The 19,943-nt window shown below is 44.2% G+C and overlaps 1 long non-coding RNA gene across 1 annotated transcript in view; it reads left to right on the top strand.

The window, feature by feature from the left end:
• LOC111559858 overlaps positions 1-18,900 on the top strand; it is a 52,579-nt gene extending 33,679 nt beyond the window's left edge. The window contains exon 7 of the long non-coding RNA XR_002741259.2: positions 17,770-18,900. This is a non-coding gene — a long non-coding RNA (uncharacterized LOC111559858). The remainder of the gene's footprint in view (positions 1-17,769) is intronic.
• Positions 18,901-19,943: the final 1,043 nt, after the last annotated feature.

The following is a 19,943-nucleotide window of genomic DNA, read 5'->3' as shown; positions in this document are numbered from 1 at the left end:
TTCATATGTGTGTATATAATTCTTTGACCAATGGCTGTCTAAAATTTAAGCTTCAGGAGGATACTGGGTTCCCAATTTGAACTAGATAGTTAAGGCCTATTTATTGAATTCAGTTAATAAATGAGTGCTGGTATCAGCAGCAAGTGAATCTCACAACTATAGGCAAGGTACAAAGATTCTTAGAACCAGGGAATTTGGTTGCAGGATTTGAGTAATCCATGGCGTTGGGCAAAGGGACCTTGATTAATTCATCTTCACGATATGGATATATCTGCCTCTGGGACAGGATGGGCCATGCACTTGGGCCAGCATATCCACCCTTATGGCCATTTTGATATGAGGACTATCAACTTCAGGCTCTATATTTTCATGTCAAATATGATCTATATTGGTGAAGAGCCTTTATACCTAGTTTATTAATATAATAGATTCTGATGGTATGCTACCTTTGTCACAATTATTCTGGGGGCACAGCCAGTTTCATTGCATTTTATGCTTCAAGACCATAGACAAAATCCACAGCTGCTTTGGTTATAGTGATGTCAGTACTTGTGTGACCATTAGACTCTGCACTTTTGACACTGTAGTATTTAATTACACATACTAGGTGTTAGTACAGGTGCTGGTCTATGGCTTCCTATAAATACTGAGTGAGCGGCACTCTGAAGGAACACTTCTATATGCAATGCAACTGCTTACACAAGAAAAATGACCCTCCCCCCTTTTTTTGGAGGACGGTGTCTTTGAACTGTTTTAGCTCTTGGGATGGTGGATTTATGCTGATCTAGCCACTTTTTCTTAAGTTGGTCTTTTTGGTAACCTATTGTTATTTCTGAGACAATTGACTAGAACTAGTGCAGTCTGTGCCATGGAACTGAGTGACATTAATTGACAAATAGGCAGGTTAATGACTCCGATGTTATTAAAACAGTGCACTAATGATCAACACCAGTGTGCTGACTTCAAAGAGAACTCTTGGAACCAAGGAGAACTACAGGGATAAAATAAATGCAACACTCAAAATTAGCATATGTTTTCTCTGGATTCAACCAGCAACACAAATCCTGCTCAACTGTGTAGATCTGGCCACCATGGACTTAAGGACACCTAATTAGGTAACTGAATCACTCAATCTAATGAAGAGAATGCAACAGCACTCTGCTTATTTGGACCCAGTTCCTCTTCTCTGTGCTTGTGAACAGGATGTGTGATAACAAGATGTCAAAGCAATTGGTGCTTTGTTGGCTGAAGGAGGGCAGTCTACTGAAGCAGGCAGAAGGAACAACCAAGGGTATGTGGGAGAGCCATTGCCAAGGAGGAGGTGGTGGCTCCGATCAGACCGTACTGACTTATCATTTGAGATGGGGCCATCAGCTAAGCATGTCTTACTTGTGGGGCAGAATCACAGGGCTCCAACAGTACTTAGTCTAGTGTCTTTATGTCAAGTACAGGCCAGACAAGGGAGCAGAAAGGTGTGGAGGCACAAAAGCTGATCTTTTAATCATACTGGTGCAAGTTGAAGGGAGTCACTGTTGGCCAGGTACTGATCCCTCTGCTCGGAGAGCAGGAGTTCTTGTCCTCAAGCTCACAGGAAGCAGAGTGTCGTAGGATACCTTGTTTAGGAAAACCTCTTCATCCCCAACCATGCAGATATTTAACCTTTTATCTGGCTTCTTTCATAATTTCCTGAGCAAATCCTTTCACACGAAGTTGCTACGTGTATTATAGTGTGGGAGTTACTGCAGTGACTTAATGGAAGCGTATATTCGGGAAGGGAATAGAGAACGGGATGTGTTTCTTGTCTATAAGTCTCAGAGCTTTTCTCGGAGTACAGAGTGAGGCAAGAGTTAAATGAGAATAATTTAAAATTCATGGTTTGAGAAATAGATTCTGAATGAGGAAGATGAACAGTCCCATGAAAAAGTAGGAGGAAGCATAGAAGTTTCCATCAAGTGAGGTGAAGATTATCAGTGGATTGTGCAATGAGATGGGATAACATTGCTTAGCAGTTGATTTTCGCTAAGCCTCCATAGCGGGAGTTATATAAGCAAAGGAGGGCCCCCCCCCCTTTTTTTATTGCACTGTTCTTTTTTCTTTTCCTTCTCTTAAATTTCTTTTAAAAGAAGCCTAAGGAGCAGCATGCAAAGCATTCAGAATAATGCAAATTTACTCTCAAGTGCTGATAAATCTAAAATAGCCTTTTTTTTTTTTTTTTTTTTTTTTTTTTTTTTGCATTTGAACCAAGTACATTTCCTTGTACTGTGGAAATTCTTGTTTTGTGGTAGGTTGTGTCACATTTCTCACAATAAGCAGACTTCAACCAGCTTGGCCATTCCTGAAAACGAGGCCCAAAACATTTCTTTCAAAACCTTCCTTTTCAAGAATCTTTCTTTGTGTAGTCTCATGCAAAGTAGTGTTGGTAGCAAAGAGGGCTTTAAAGGAAGAAACACACCGTATGAATAGCAAGGAATATTAAGTCAACCCAATTCTCCACTCCAAGAGGCAGAAAACAAGCTTTCTTGCAAACCAGTGGCAGGAAGTATTTTTTAGACGAGAGGAGTTTGGGAACGGAGGAGGGAAGAAAGCCTCCTTACTCCACACCAGGACAGTGCACAGGGCATTTAATAAGAGTGGTAATGATAATAAACATTTACATAGCGCTCATTTTGTGCCAAGAACTTTCTGAGCAGTATTATCTGTATGCAGGTCAGTGAAGCCTCCCACACCCCCACGACATAGCTCTGTTTTTATCTTCTTTTGTGTGTAGGAAACTGAGGTACAGAGAGATGACAGGACTTGTCAGAGATCACACAGGCGGTGTGGCCTACTATGGTTTTGCCAGCTTTGCATGTAGACAAAGACAAGTGTTCAGAGGATGTGATTTGTGGTCTACCAGAAAGAGACCTCTCACCCCTACCCCAGTCAAAAATATTTCCGTGATGCTCTCTGAGATTCGTATCTTGACATCTGAAGACTGACAGATAAAAACTTCATTTGAGGTAAGTAATAGCCTGTGTTGAAGGGAAAGTCTCAATAGATGAATCTGTTTCTTTTCCTACATGACTGAAGGAAAGGTGTTTTGAAGGAAGGAGGAAAAGGAAGCTAGGTAGTGTGGGGGGGGGGCCTTGCAGGGTGGGGAGAAGGCAATGAAGGTGGGCAGCCGGTGGATAGCACCCTTCCCTCCCCGGGGATGGTGTAGGAAAGGTAGAAGGAGAGGCCAGAAGAGGCCAGTAAATGGGCTTTAAGAGTCAGGCCCCTGAGTTGGTTAAGTGTCTGACTTCGGCTCAGGTCATGATCTCGCAGTTGTGAGCTCGAGCCCCGCATCGGGCTCTGTGCTGATGGCTCAGAGCCTGGAGCCTGCCTCAGATTCTGTGTTCCCCTCTCTCTCTCCTGCCCCTCCCCTGCTCGCTCTCTGTCTCTGTCTCTCTCAAAAATAAATAAACGTTAAAAAAAAAAAAAAGGGTCAGGCCCCTGAGTTGGAAACCATCTTTACCACTTTGTAGGTTACTTAGTTCAGCTCTTAAGTTCTCTCTTCCTTTACCTCTTGGATGGTCTTAAATTTTTAACAAGATGCTGAGGGTAACATATTTTAGCTCAGATGTTAACACAAGATGAAGAGCCAAAGTGCAGAACACAATCCAGAGCCAGGCTGCCGGGGCTTGGGAGGCTCGGGGCCTCATTCGTTGGCAGTGTGTCTTTGGACATGTTGCTAGAGCTCTCTGTAATCTGGGACCCATTACAGTGTCTACCTCCTCATAGTATCCAGGGGGATTGGTTGAATTAATATGACCTCGGCACATAATAATATGGCTATTTCCATAGCAAGCACTCAAAAAAAAATAACAATTGACATCAGTAAGCAAAGTATAAATTAGCCTATTTAGATTATTTTCTAGCACATCCATGCCTTTTAATGGTACCTGTCAGCCTATTAACAAGCTCTCCTTATTGGCTTTGAACTTTTTTTTTTTTTTTAAATTTTTTTTTTCAACGTTTATTTATTTTTGGGACAGAGAGAGACAGAGCATGAACGGGGGAGGAGCAGAGAGAGAGGGAGACACAGAATCGGAAACAGGCTCCAGGCTCTGAGCCATCATCAGCCCAGAGCCCGATGCGGGGCTCGAACTCACGGACCGCGAGATCGTGACCTGGCTGAAGTCGGACGCTCAACCGACTGCGCCACCCAGGCGCCCCTAAACTTTCTTACACCTGCTGCGAACTCTTTGCCTGTTGTTTTGGTTACATTCTCCCTTACTAAGCATAATGTTAGTTCAAAGTGTAATACAGTGGGTAATGAGGTGACATTTCATTCTTTTAGGCTTTGAGAAACAATCATCATAGGAATGAAAGATTCTGTCCTTGGGTTTGGATTGACAACCAAAGGGTGGAAGTGAATTGTATGTGCCTTGTTCTCTAGGTTATCAGGGAATGGGTTTGCGGCTTCCTGAGCTGTGTGTTCTGATGTGACACTTCAGAGTTTTGTTCCAGAGTTTTGTTCTAGAGATGCAGAAATGCAAGGAATCTAGCCAGGTATCCCCAGGCACTGTTGATGTATCCATTTACCAATATGTATTTGTCACTATTTCCTGGAAATATCTGTAAATGCTCTTGGTGCCTTTTTAAAAATTTTTTTAAAATCTTATTTATTTATTTTGAGATAGAGAGAGAGAGGGAGGAAAAAGGGGAGGGGCAGAGAGAGAGGGAGAGAGAGAGAATCCCAAGCAAGCTCTGCATCCCAGCCCAGAGCCCCATGCAAGGATTAAACTCATGAACCGAGAGATCATGACTGGAGCCAAAACCAAGAGTCGGTGCTCAACTGACTGAGTCACCCAGATGCCCCAGTTTTCACCTCCATTTCAATGTGCTCTGAATGGCATTGTACACAGGGACATTGAGAGCAAACATGAAATGCTGGCAATCATATTTTTCTAGTCAGTGATTGTTTACTCATCTATCCATCCACTTACAACATATTTATTGAGCATCTATTGTGTGCCAGGAATCATTTCGGACACTGGGAATTCAGCAGTGTCAAATCCTTGCCTTCAAGGTGCTTGCGTTCTAGGGAAGGGTGAGAGAGAATAGCCAAGGTCAGTTACGTATGCGGTGATAATGCACAGAAGGCTGGGAGGGAGGTAGAATGGCTAGGAAAGCATAACTGAGAGGGGTGCTTGAACAAAGACTTGGAGGAGTTTGGGAATGAGCTGTGTGGAAGAGCCTTTCAGGAAAAGGAAACAGCAGATTGGGCTCTGTGCTGACAAGAGAGTGTGTGGCACATGTAGGCAGAGCAGGAAGGCCATTGCCATAGCTGCAGGGGAGTGAGTGATGGGCAGTGACGGGGGAATAGAGCCAGAGAACAGGGAAAACCAAAGGATATCATGGTAAGGAATTTGACTTTACTCAGGGTGGCATGGGAAGCTAGTGCTTGGTCTCAGACAGAGGAGTACAGAGCCTGATTTTCACCTTCCTGGGATCGCTCATGCAGCTGAGTGAAAATAGACAGAAGGGGTAGGGAGACAACACAGGTCAAAGTAGAGAGGACTGTTAGGGCACTCCTAACATGATCCGGGGAGGGAGGACTATGACTTGGATCGGGATTCTGGCCTGGTGGTGAGAAGTGGTTGGATTCTGGAAATATCCCAGAATGTAAAAATGGTACATACAGTCGCTCTGAAAAGTGGTTTGGCGGTTTCTAAAAAACAAAAACAAAAACAACCCCCCCCCCCCAACAACAAACAAACACAAAACCCTAAATATACACTTATCATGCAGCCTAGCAATTGCACTCCTGGGCAGTTATCTCAGAGAAATGAATACTTATGTTTACACAAAAACCTATACAGGGTTATTCATAGCATTTTCCTATGTAATAGTGAAAAACCGGAAGCAACCACAAGGTCCTTCAATAAGTACATGGTTAAACAACTGTGGGACATCCATACCATAGAATACTATTCAGCAACTAAAAAGGAAGAAATTAGTGATACATACAATAATTTCTTAAACTCTTTTAATGTTTATTTACTTTTGACAGGGAGAGAGAGAGAGACAGAGTGAGAGCAAGCAGGGGAGGGGCAGAAAGAGAGGGAGACACAGAATCTGAAGCAGGCTCCAGGCTCTGAGTTGTCAGCACAGAGCCCAATGCAGGGCTTGAACCCATGAACCATGAGATCATGACCTGAGCAGAAGTCGGACGCTCAACTGACTGAGCCACCCAGGCGCCCTGATACATACAATAACTTCTAAGGACTTCATGGGTAACGCTGAGTGAAAAACAGCCAGTCCCAAAGGATCACATGTTGTGTGGCTCCATTTACACGACTTTATCCAAATGACACAATTAAAGGGATGGAAAACAGATTAGTACTCTGCAGGGGGGAGGCATGGGGGGAGGTGGATGTGATTATAAAGTGGTGGCATGGGGAAGTCCTTTGTGACAATAGACCAGCTCTGTATCTCGCTTGCAGTGGTGCTTACAGGAACCCACATTTTTTACTAACTGGCATGGTACGTGTACCCCAACGTTGATTTCCTGGTTTTGATGTTGTGCTATAGTCATCCGTAAGATGCAACCTCAACGCAAACTGGGTGAAGAGCACGTGGGATCTCTGTACTATCTTTGCAACTTCCTGTGAATATATAATTTCTTCAGAACAAAAAGTTAAGCAATATTGTTAGCAGATGTGGGGAGAACCATCAGGGGAGGCAGGGAATGAAGAGGGTTCCGAGGGTCAGGCAGAGTTGTGGTTCTTTCGTGGGGTCTTCTGCATTCTTTGGCATTCTTGATAGCATTCGTGGTTCCTTTTCAATTTCCGAAGTTGTGTGAGGCGTAGAGCCCTTTAATAATAATAGAAGATGCTGACGAAGGCAAAAAATAAGCAGAGTCAACAGAGTTTGCTGACCAAGCTGATGTAGGGTAAATGGAAAAAGGATCTAAAGATTACTCCAAGAGTTTTGGCCTCAGCAACTGAAGAATGCAGTCGCAATTAACCGTAAAGGGGCTAATTTGGGGTTATGTATCAAGAGTTTAGTTTTAGTCATGATAAATTTAAGATGCCTATTTGACATCTTTGGAAATCATTAGCACGGAAATGGTATTTCGAAATACAAATCCAGAGGAGATTACCAAGGGAGTGAGTACGGAGCATTTAGGGCCGGGCTTGGGATACTCCAACATTTAGAGATTTGGGAGATGAAGGGCAACCGGGAAGGAAGATCAGGATGGACTGTCCGGACACGTAGGAGAAAAACTGGAGAAGAGCCAGTGAAGAGGAGTTAAAAAAAGATAGTTAAAGCCTGTCACAAAAACTGCTGAAATGTCAATGCGACAAAGACAAAACCATAGTTTTAGCGACGTGGCAGGCATCGGGGACCTTGATGGAGCTTTGAGGGTAAAAATATGAGTGGCATAGATTCAAGTCACGACGCAAAGGGTTAAGTTCACCGCTTGTGAAAACTTCTGGGGAAACTTTGCTAGAAAGGGAAGGAGAAAATGTGGAAGTAACTAAGGAGAGGTCTGGGTTTTTAAAATTTTTCCTTTTTTAAGATGGGAAGGAAAGGGTATGTCGTGTCTGACGGAGGCATCTAGTTTAAGAAGGAAAAATGGATGCTGCACGAGAGAGGAAAGAACAGCTGAAGAAATGCCCGAGGAGAGGCAGGAAAGCCTGGGATCTAGCGCACAGGTGGAAGCCCTGGCCTTTCTCGGGAGAGAAGGAGGGTTCGAGGGTACAGACATAGATAGGCGGGGCAGCGTGCGGAGGTGCGAGCTCACAGGAGTTCTCTTGCGGTGGACCCTGTCTTTCCAGTGGAAGAGTAGGCAAGGCCACAGCAGCTGAGGGTGAGAGTGGGTAGGTGGGGCTGGACGTTTGAGGAAAAAGGGGAAAGTGGGAAGGAGAGCCAGGAGGGGCGCCCCAGAGGAGACTTGCATGCTTCTTGGGCAGCACGGAGTGCCTGTTAGGGTGGGTGATCCTGAGTGTGGCCGTGGGGCTTTCAAGCGCACCTTTGTTCAGCCACAGCGCGGACGCTGTATGCAGTGAGATCCTTCTACCGTTATTGCCATGTATCTGTCGTCGCAAGGGCTGTACTTCCCGTGTAGTCAAAGATTCTACATCCTGCAACACTTGTGACCTTGTGTCTCTCTTTATTCTTTGAGCTGAGAGGTTAATTTTGAAATCATGGATTTTGGAGGAGAGAAAAAGGGAGAAGAGACCATGCCTCATGAGGGGAGGTATGGAAATCATAGGCGAACAGGAAAAAGAACAGTTGCGTATTTCATCAGTGAAGGAACGTGAAAGGGGTTTAAGCCACTAACATGCAAACAATGGCCGTTTTAGCTAAATGAAAGAGTCGAGATATTTTTACTTGTGTTACATTCACTCAAACAAATATTTATTGAGAATCCAGGCACTGTGCTATGTCCCAGGGATGTGACAGCAGATGGTCACTGCCCTCGAAGAGCTGTAGGTACTGTGCAAGCAGAAATGTGAAAAGCGTGGCGAGTGCAAAAAAGCAAGGCTGGAAATACACATTTGGGAACCAGCAAGGGAGGTACTTGAATCCCATCTGGGCAGTGGGTGGAAGTGATTCAGAAGGAGGCTGAGCTCAGGATGCTGGTATTGAGATTTACCAGAAAAGGGAGGGATACCCAAGTGGCGAGCCTGGGGTGGGGGTTAGAAAGGCATTCATGCAGAAGGTGAGAACAAAGATGATGGGGCAGAAGGAGACAGAAGTAGGGAAATAAGGGCTCCCTGGGAGAGTCTGTAGGGCTTGTGGTCAAAAGGCCCCAATGTGAGGACCAGAGTGGAGAGGAAACGTGGGTGAGTAAGGACGAGAAGAGACGGGTGGGAGTAGGTTTTGACCTCGGCCCCGCGTTTTATTGCAAAAGCTGTGTTCCAGCTGCATCTCGTTGCAAGGCTGTCTGGAACCTCAGAGGGAAAGCGGAACTGACCTGAAACAGGGAGGGAGGGGAAGAAAGTCAGCTTACTGGTAGATGTAGCTTCGAGAGTCCCCAGGGGGTGAGGCTCAGCACTGAACCTGCCTTTCTCGGCTGCCTAAACCTGGATCAGAGTTTGTACAACTTGTCAGTAAGCTGGTGGGGAGTGATGGAAGAGCCCTGGGCTAGACAGACCTCGGGAGGCTTGGGTTCCTGTCTCTGATGCAAACCCATTGGGCAGGTCCTTTACCTCTGCACCCTACTTTGCTCATCTGTGAAACAGGCTCAGATTAGTCATTCCCAAGGAATGTTCTCTTGTGCTGTGTGTTAAACCTTAGTGCCTTGAAGGCTATGGTATTTCATTCCTCCTGGATGCCCAAGTGCTAGAGGCCTTTTGCATGCATGTGACCTGTCCTAATCCAGGCCTCTGGTGTAATGCATTTGTGACCCGTCTGCACCTGGCCTCCTATTCTGTCGTTACTTAGTGTTACTGGTTGCCACGGAAGATTTGGTAGTTTTGCAGAGAGGAGGCTGGACTGTCAGACTTGCGGGTGGATGCCCTGACAGGAAGGAGGAACGTGTGTAATAACCATGCAGATGATGATTGAAGATGATGGTGATGAGGATGGTGATTCTAATAGCCAATGTTTATTGATCACCTACATTTAAAAAAATATATTATCACATTTAATCATCACAACCCTCTGGTATAAGCATTTCCATGATTTGCTTATACCTGTGGTTCAGAGAAGTGAGGTAACTTTCTCAAAGTCACACAGCATTTGAATCCATGTAGTCTGGCCATGGGCCTTCCCTTCAGTATCACAGCAGGTTGCCTCCCTGTGTATAGGACTGACAGCCTTGCGCAGAGTGTGTGTATTGAGGGGAGAAAGGGGAAAGATGGCTGAATGTTGAGTCCATCATTCTTGCTGTTCCATGGTAGGCTCCCAAGTACCTAATGCTACCAGCAAGTTATCCTCTCTGTCAGTTGACTGGCTGAAAACTTTAAGGGTTAATAACCAGTGCAAGATGAAACTTCCAGCTGTACCAGCAATGTCATTCAGCCAGGACAGAATGACTTTCCAGGGGTTATGGGCCTTCAACTCCGTTACAACGATGCAGGGAGTTTGGAAGCTGCACTCTTGCCTCACCTTCCTCCCCGGCTTTGGAGGGTGCCCCCTTGCCCCCTTGTTACTTCAGCCTCCTCTGGCCAGACAGGAAACTCACCAGGATGGGACGCATTTTGTCCCGTGGGTCTGTTTACAGAAGGGAAACATGTAATTTGGAAGCAGTTACAAGCTGATTCTGTGACCGTTCATGCCATGGAAGGTAACCCGCATTTGTGTCGTACCTGACAGCTTGCAAAGCGCTCTTTTCCGATACAATTATGGTTAACATTCACTGAGTACCTACTACATGCCAGGTTCTGGGCTAGGCAGTTGTGTGATTTCATGCAACCCTCCCAGTAACACTTCGAGTCTGGTTTCATTGTTATCTCCATGTTACAAATGAGGAAACTGAGACACAAAAGTTAAGTGAGTTGTTTAAAGTCACATGGTTAGTATAAAAGGGATTTGACTCAGGCCAAAATGATCCACTATAAAACAGGAATGCGGATTTCCTGTTTGTTTTAGGGAAATTTCCTTTGTTTGTCAAATTCAAGATGTGGCAACAGGGTTATTAGAAGTTTTCGGTTTTACGAGGGACTCTAACTACAACTTGAACGATGAAGAACTTTTTCCTTCGTCAGAAATCAAAACCTCCTCTGTCCCGCAAGGAATCTTTAATAATTTTCAGGTCTTTTCGCTAGCATGCCTTGGGCCATTTTTGTAAATAATTATCCCTTTGTTAAAAACGTCCTACAGCAGAGGTCAATGGGTAAAGGAAAGAAATGACACATTTCTAAAAATCAGCTTTCCTCTTTCAAGTTCTTTTCTGGCCACTTCTTTTTCCTGTTGTGTAATCAGGCAGTTTTCGGTTTGATGAGGCAAGTCTGCTGTATCCTTTTGCTATGGATTTCGGTGGTTGGTCTTTGCTGATGTTTGGGGGCCAAAATTAGGGCGAGGGCCCTCTTGGCCGCGTTAGTCTCTGCTAGGCACTTAGCGTCCCCTTAATGCTCGGTAGACGTTAGTTACCGATGATGATAACAAGGTGCACAACATTAGCTGTTCCTGCTGTTCAGCTTCCCTCTTAGGGGAGAGACAGCAAGAAGCAGAAATGATGGCCACTTCCCTGTTTAAAACAAGGCTCCTTGGGTGATGCAACTGTCCATTACCCTGTGAATAATCTATTGTGCTAAGAATGGAGGGACTAATTTAATTTCTCTCGTGCTACCAGGATCTGCAATAACTCATATTATGATGCTACAGTGGCTTGCAGTTGTCTTGCTGGAGAATGACTAAGAAGTTGGAAAATGTAATCCCTTGTGGTGATGCTGTTCATATTTTTTTTTCACTCTGCTGACCAACATTCCTCTCCCTTAGCCTCCAGAACTCTTCATGAAGCCTGTGTGTGTGAAAGTGATTCCGGCTCTAAGGCGATGAGAGCTCTGTGCTTTCCCTCTTGTTTTGTTTTTTGTTCTCTGCCTCCTGATGAGCCCTGTGGCTGCCTGGACCCGTTTCACACGGTGGCTTCTAAGCCTGAGATGGATCTTCTTCTATCAGTGTTTTCACTCTGCTATAATTTCTGTTATCAAAAACAGTAGGGAAAGGCTTGACTTCTAAAACTTAGAGTAGGCTTAGAGAGTAAGTGAGCATATTTGCTAGTATGTGTAAGTGTTGGGATGCTGAAAGTGCTCAGTTTTTAAGCAATCCAGGGATCTGGGTGCTTTATAAATGTTTAAGACTGTCTTGTTTGGACGTTTGAGAGACTAAAAGTGATGGGTAGATTGTGTGACTGCATTGATTGTTCAGTTCAACTCTTGTTCCAGGCAGTTGTGAAGGGAGAGTCTCCTGTTGGGGTCCGTGCGTGGGTACGGGATAGAAGAACCCCATTTTCCATGTTCAGACAGGGTGTTGTGCTCTGAGGAGGAGAAACCTACCCTTGGGATTTGAGGTGGCTGAGCACTGTCTGGGGCTCTGGGATCCTTGCCTGTGTTTGGGATGGTGCCAGGGGGCGTGGGGGGTGACTTTGTCCTTGTGCAGGATGGATTAGCTCCCTTGCTAAGTGACCTGGCAAATGGGTTGCAGAGCTTGGAGCATCTTGGCGGGGAGCCCAGGCTTGCTGGAACCTGTGGAGTTTAATTTTGTGTGTCAACCTGCCTACATGGGGCCCAGTTGTTTGGCCAAACACGAGTCTAAATACTGGCTGTGAAAGTATCCTTTAGATGTGATTCACATTTCGATCAGTGCACTTAGAGTAAGGCAGATTAACCTCCACGATATGGGTGGGCCTCGTTCAATTAATTGAAGGGCTTTTGAGAAAGCACCGAGGTCCTGGAAGAGAAAGGAATTCTGCTGGCAGTCTGTCTGTGACCTCGAGACTGCAATATCAACTCCTGCTGGAACTTCCCAGTCCGTCCTGGACCTGCCAGTTCCTACCATCACTTGAGCCAATGACTTAAAATGAATTGCTCTGTGTGTGTGTGTGTGTGCGCGTGTGTGTGTAGCTGTTGGTTTCGTTTCTCTGGAGAGCCCTAATACAGAACCCTACTGGATCCTCAGTGGAGACTTCAGCGTGTGTTTCTGACGCTGTTGGAGGAAATGTCACCTGGGCTTCAAGTGTGGCTGCCCTTCCAGGGTGGCCTTGAGTCCCCAATTTACTCAGGCTGCCTTGTGGTTTGGACTTTAACGTCAGTGGATTGTGATAGCTCATGTCCCTTTGGCTTCCAGCTCTCACGGGTGACAGATGGCTTGTTTGTATTTGCAGACTGGGATTTATTAGCCTACCCTGAGTATATGGCAATGTCTCTGGATCTCTGTTTTCTGTCTCTTAAGGATTAGGTAGAGAGGCATCATTGTTTAAAGGAGGTCAGTTGGAAGAGTCCTTTTAAAATGTTCTTGGAGAGCTAACGTGTGATAAATATTATGCCTATTTAAATGATCTGACGAAAATATTCCTTTGTAACAGGGGAGAAATAGTAACCATGCAGACAGTTCCACTGATTGTGTCTATTTCAGTTCCCTTCATGTGCTTAGGGTGGACCCATCTGGGAAAAGCCACCTCCTTCATGGACCTCCAGCGTCACTGGACAGACCTAAATGTGGCTGAGGGAGTTAAAGCTTCTTTGTGAAATGGAAATGACAGAACATATTATTCTAGAAAGTTCTCACACTTTCATTCATGACTGGACACAAGTTCTCAACTGGAATTGTCTCCCAGAGGCAAAAATCCCAGGCAGAGAGAGAAGTTCCCAGTTTATTTTTAAGGGAATGGTGCAAACGAAGAGAATCACCCCCGCCCCCAGCCCCTGCCCTGACAAGGCATAACACATTTTATGGTTCTCTGGGGAAGGATCCTTTCCCATTGCTTTTTCTTTGCTGTGTTTGATTTAGAGCATGCAGCATCTCTCTCAAGTGTGTTTATTCCTTTTGGTTAAGTAGTGCCTGTGACGTTTACAGCCTAAAAGAGTAAAACATATCTGTCATGTCTTAAAAAACCTAACCAACCAAATTGTCTTTGGAGACTTTTTGATTTCTTAATAAAATATATTTTAAAAAGTTGAAAAGCCCAGATTTTTAACAATGTATCTCAAAATAGTATTTTATTTTATTCAGGAAAAAATTTTAATGGATTAATCTTGCTTAATAATGTCTTTATTTTTAAGTTTTACATTACTTGAGGACCAGCCTTGGGATATTGTGATATATTAATAACATTTAATGTAAAATAGTTTCATCTGTGTCTATAGAACCTGAATATTTCCTAGATTTCACCAGCTTATGGGAGTCACCTGACCCAGGTGGCTTTCCTGGTAGTAATCCTCTGGTGCTATGGATTAACAGCCACTTCTTTCAAGAGGCCAGCCATGATGTGTCATGATTATTGTGTTGCTCAGGGAATCGTCCAGAAGACAGAGGAGGAGAGGGACCTTTGTAATACAGTCACTGCCTGGGGGGCTGTTGTCCTTGTGCTCTGCCTGCTGCCAGTCCCAGCTGTTGCTGGGAATCCAGCTGTCCTGGCCTCTCTGGTCCAGTAGAGTGGCCTCTGTGTCTCTACTTGGCATGCAAGACTTGGCCTTGACCTCTCATGAGCTGGAGCATTTATCCTTGGAGTTGCCATGGCCGGGAATTCTGCCTCCTGACCCCTGGGGCTTGGTCATCTCACCCTTTGGTCAACAGTAAAAGGCCCTTCCTTCTAGAGCCCCTCCCTCCGTTCTTGGCCATGCGGGTGTGTGGGAGCGGTCTCATGAGAGAGACTCCAAGAGATACAGCTATTTCCATTATTTTACTAAGTTCTTCTGGCAAAATTTGCACAGCAGAGAGGCTTAGGGTCTTAGAAATACAACTCTGCACATTAAAAAAAAAGTCTTGGGGTGCCTGGGTGGCACAGTCGGTTAAGCGTCCGACTTCAGCCAGGTCATGATCTCACGGTCCGTGAGTTCGAGCCCCGCATCAGGCTCTGGGCTGATGGCTCAGAGCCTGGAGCCAGTTTCTGATTCTGTGTCTCCCTCTCTGTCTGACCCTCCCCCATTCATACTCTGTCTCTCTCTGTCTCAAAGATAAATAAATGTTTAAAAAAATTAAAAAAAAAACATTTTAAAGATAAGCTTCCCCTTGGGGCGCCTGGGTGGCGCAGTCGGTTAAGCGTCCGACTTCAGCCAGGTCATGATCTTGCGGTCCGTGAGTTCGAGCCCCGCATCAGGCTCTGGGCTGATGGCTCGGAGCCTGGAGCCTGTTTCCGATTCTGTGTCCCCCTCTCTCTCTGCCCCTCCCCCGTTCATGTTCTGTTCTCTCTCTGTCCTAAAAATAAATAAACGTTGAAAAAAATATTAAAAAAAAAAGTCTTTCTATTTCTCTCCTTTTTAGGGTGCATAGCAGTCCTGCTCCCATCATTTTTGTGGCCCAGAGGAAGAGTAAAAATGGAGACTAACATATAGAAGTCTAAAGACTTAAGAGTATAAATCAAGTGAACATGTTATATAAAATGTATCTTATCCTTTTATTTTATATTAAAGTTTTTATTTATTTATTTTGAGAGAAAGAGAGAGAGAGAGTGGCATGAGCACACGTGGGAGAGGGGCAGAGAGAGAGAGAGAGAGAGAGAGAGAGAGAGAGATGGAGAATCCCAAGCAGAGTCCACACTGTCTGAGCAGAGCTGGACTTGGGGCTCAAACTCATGAACCATGAGATCATGACCTGAGCCGAAGTCAAGAGTCGGATGCTTAACTGACTTGAGCCCCCCAGGCGTCCCTCTTATCCTTTTATTTTGACAAATGTCTCTTTATTACAACAAATCTTCTATTTTAAATTTCAGCCTTTTAATGTTTCTGAATTTGTTTTATATTTTCTATCATGATTTTAGCTTGTTTTGAACCTCGGTGATCTAAAGTATAAAAAGATAAAATATAGTTTTACTAACAATGGAAAAGATTTGAACACATTTAAAAAATAAATGAAAATAAACGTAAACCCTGAAAAAACTCTTTTCATATTTTCAAAAGGACAATTTTTTTCTGAAATATTAAAAAAGATGTACTGAAATTAGGAGATAAAATTCAAATTGGAATTAATGGCTATCATACATTGCAGTGAATCTTTTAAATAGAGCTGGTATTAAAATTTTCTGAATATAAATTAAATCATTTAAATATGACCATAAAAATAAAACTATTATTACTTCCAGTGTTCAATGTCCATCTACTTGCTGGGCATAAAGAAATGATATTTTGCTTCATGCATGTCATGTCTGGATCTCTATGTATAGCTTAAGAGTATAAACTTAAATATGCATAATTTAAGAGTAACGAACTATTGAATACAGAAGGAAGTCCCTAATCTTCCACATGCAACTGTTGTGAATGGTGGTGTGCTAATTTGCCAGTGTCTCTAGAACCTCAATTTGGAACATGAAGAAAAGGAAGACAACGGATGCTTAGTAGCAATGGGAAATGATATGCTTTATTATGCAAGAATCCATTATTTCATAGTATCAGAGAGGATTATGACACGTTTTTTAATTTGTTTTTCACTTACTTAAATATTTGGGCTGCTTGAATCCTCCCTGTGCTCTGAAGCATTGTCAATCACTGAAACTGGCAGTGGCATAGACCATACAACCTTCATGGCACTTGGATACAGTTGTTGTGTCTTTCAAAGACAGGGCCAGAATGTGAAGTTTCCCTGGGGTTTGAATGGCATTAGTAATGAGAGCAGATATCTAAGACTATGGATTGTGCTGAAATTCTGAGTCCTGGATCCCAAGAGACAGAGATACCCAGATGTTCTTTACTGAATTCCTTTCGCTTGGGTTCAAGGCCTTACGTGCCATCCAGAGATGGAGTTTTATTTATTTATTTATTTATTTATTTATTTATTTATTTATTTATTTTTTAACGTTTATTTATTTTTGAGACAGAGCATGAACAGGGGAGGGGCAGAGAGAGAGGGAGACACAGAATCTGAAACAGGCTCCAGGCTGTCAGCCCAGACCCGGACGCGGGGCTCGAACTCACGGACCGTGAGATCATGACCCAAGCTGAAGTCGGACGCTTAACCGACTGAGCCACCCAGGCGCCCCCAGAGACTGAGTTTTAAAGGGTGGGTGTCAGTTTATTGCCTTGCACTGTACCTGCTGGCACCTTCCCTTTGGGTAGTCAGGTCTTGTGCTAAGTCTCGCTCATCACACCAGCCTTTCATTTACAGTGCTTTTCTCTAAAGCATCTGTTTTTCTCTGGACTTCTCCAGCAGACATTTTTAATGTACATGAATATCGTTGTCACTGTTCAAATCCTTTCTTACGGAAATGTGGCTAGAACCTTTTTGCATGTCCCTGAACATCCTATGATGGTGAAAGATACTTCTTAGGGTTTTAGGAAAGACCGTAAGTACTTCAGGAGAGTTGCCTAAATCCACATGCTGGCCCAGCACCATCCCAGTTTAATGTACCAAAAAAGCATGCTGTTACATTTAAATTATCATCTTTCTAAATGGTTTCTTCTCAATACTGTTGGTCTAAAAAATGACAACATATTCCAGATATTTAATGTGCTTTAAAGATGGTCTGCTCCTTGGTTCTTCTAGTGATCTTACTTCCACATAGGAGGTTGTCTCCACCCCCGTGTAAAAATAGAGACAATTTCTCCTTCTTGGGCAACACCCTCGGCTTCTAGTCTTTTGGCTTCTCTGAGAAGGCCTCTCTCCCCAGCTCATCTGTAGCCATGCAGAGCAGATCCCACTCAGATAATTTATAAGAGTAGAGAATTTAGGGGCCCAAATGATTTCTGGCTGACACCAAGCATTTAACTTTCTGGGTATCATTTGTCTGTTACTGTATCTCTCACAGTTGTAAACTCTGATTGTAATTCTTCTTCAGCCACCTGTTTTCACACCAGTGCCACCTTTTCAGCGCCTCCCTTAAGTGTCAATTTCACACCCCCTGGGGCCCTTCTTGCCTTTTCCTTCCCCCACCCTCCATATTGAAATTGGCATGGTGGCCTAGGGCAGGCCTTGAATCTTAGCTCCACCATTTGCTACAATGTGACTTTGGAAAACATCCACCCTCTCCAGAATTGTCAGTTTCCTCATTTATAAAGTGAGGATTGTAATGCCTACCTCCTAGGGTGGTGGGCAGGATTAAATGAGATAATGCAGGTAAAGCACAGGCAGAGATCTGACACAGAAGGACAGTAAATAGTATCTATTGTCATTTAGAAATCCCTCCCCCTTGTTTGTCTTCAGGTTGTTTCACAGCTGTACCTGAACATTGGCTCCACTGAAGGAAGAGAGTTGAAAGGGAATTTGAATTTCAAAGCCGAGTAGCAGAAGCAACAGTGTTGCCATAATCTGCAGGCTCTTACTTGAACACAGAAAAGCAGGATGCCTCCTCAGAGATAAACTGCCTTAAGAAAGGAGACTGTTCCACGGATGTTATCAAAGCTTAATGAACTAAATATTGTCCTTCTCTCCAGGTATGGGTTTTGGCACTATTTCCATTTCCAATGGAGTTGAAGTTATTCATAGAACATTACCTTTTATAAAATCCTAACAAGCAAATCCCCACCAAATCCCTAAAATGGAAAAATTCAAACCCAGTCCATCTGGCTCTCACGCTGTCTTAGCCCTCCCCCCACCTCCCGATAATGGTTCCCCAGGGCAGTAAGGGTGGGCAGGCGGGCAGTGTGAGGACCTGTGCTGCTCACATGTGGTTTCCGCAGGAAAAGAGGTCGCACTTTGCTTATGAGGAAGCTCTACTGCTGGTCCTGCAGGCAGTTTGCCATCCCAAACCCAACCAGCCAACCAAACAACGCCCCCACCCCAAGAATTTGTACCTTAAAGGAAATAGAACTTGAGGTAAATGAGAAAAAAAATAGAGAAAACATCTATTCAAAGCATCTGATGCCTTAGTGAGCAGAAGAATGACACCTTCCTGGAATTAAAGTAATTGAAGCTGTCTTTTAACATGTGAATTGTCTATCTCTGCTTGCTTCCTCTTAGCTTTACCGGGCACTCCAGAAAACTCACAGCGTTCCCTCCCTCCGGCTTTTAATCGCGCTGTTCCCAGGCCACAGCCCTCTCTGTAGCTGTCCAGGAATCCTAATGGTTCAAGGTCTTGCTGGACTTTCTATTCCTCCTGAGACTTCCCTTCTTCCTGCTGCCTTTTCATTATTCTACAATTTTTTTTCAGTTACATTTTTAACTATGTAGGAGCAAAGACCATGTCTTGTAGTTTTAAAAGGCCACCTCTCTTACAGTGCCTGGTTATAGTTCTGGGCACACAGTAGATGTAAATTGAATACATTTTATCTGATGTTTCGAAGACCTACCTTTTACTTGACCAGAAAATAAGAAAATTTTGCCAAGTCTGTTATCCCTTTCAAAATACAATTTTTGGGGCGCCTGGGTGGCGCAGTCCCTTAGGCGTCCGACTTCAGCCAGCTCACGATCTCGCGGTCCGTGAGTTCGAGCCCCGCGTGGGGCTCTGGGCTGATGGCTCAGAGCCTGGAGCCTGTTTCCGATTCTGTGTCTCCCTCTCTCTCTGCCCCTCCCCCGTTCATGCTCTGTGTCTCTCTGTCCCAAAAATAAATAAACGTTGAAAAAAAAATTAAAAAAAAAACAAAAAAAACCAAATACAATTTTTAATTAAAATGTTTAGTTTTTTATTTTTGAGACAGAGAGAGAGAGAGAGCGCGCGCGCGCGCGTGCTCGCGCGCGCATGAATGGGGGAGGGGCAGAGAGAGAGGGGGACAGAGGATCCAAAATGGGCTCCTGGCTGACAGCAGAGAGCCTGATACAGAGCTCAATCTCAAGAACCCTGAGATCATGACCTGAGCTGAAGTCAGATGCACAACCGACTGAGCCACCCAGGTGACTCCTTTCAAAATATGATTAATAAGACTTTGAGAAAAACCCTGCTTCCTTTATGTTTTAAAATTTCTCTGCTCATAGGATTCTCGGATTAATGCAAGGCTGCATCCTGGACAGTGAACATTAGAACATTAGAACATTATACTTTCATGTAAGCAGGGAAGGGGGCCAGGTGTGCCTGAAAGTCATCTGGAAGAGTGAGGATGGTAGAAACACCAAACTAGAAAATAAAATTCGTAAACACTGTAGAGGTTTTACTGTTACCCTAAAGATCATTCCAAATGTACCAGACAACAACCTCAAATTCCCATGACACTAAACAAGCAGGGCTTCTGGAAAATCATCGCTTTTCGCTTGCCTGTTTTTCTTGATTCGACAAAGAAAACAACATGTAAATGGGTCTCCGCGTAGTGGCCAAAGGAAAAAGGAAAGCCTCAAACTCAGAAGGTCGTGAGTGTGCGATGACCTTTAGTTACTTTTCTCCTTTTTATCTGCTGCTGTTTGTGATTCAGGAAAAACGGCTCTTCATGTTGTCCGGGCTAAACCTG

This window comes from Felis catus, chromosome A1, assembly GCF_018350175.1.
Source record: "Felis catus isolate Fca126 chromosome A1, F.catus_Fca126_mat1.0, whole genome shotgun sequence".
Taxonomy (NCBI): Eukaryota; Metazoa; Chordata; class Mammalia; order Carnivora; family Felidae; genus Felis; species Felis catus.
The sequence above is the reverse complement of the archived record's forward strand: the minus strand, read 5'-3'. Positions and strand labels throughout refer to the sequence as shown.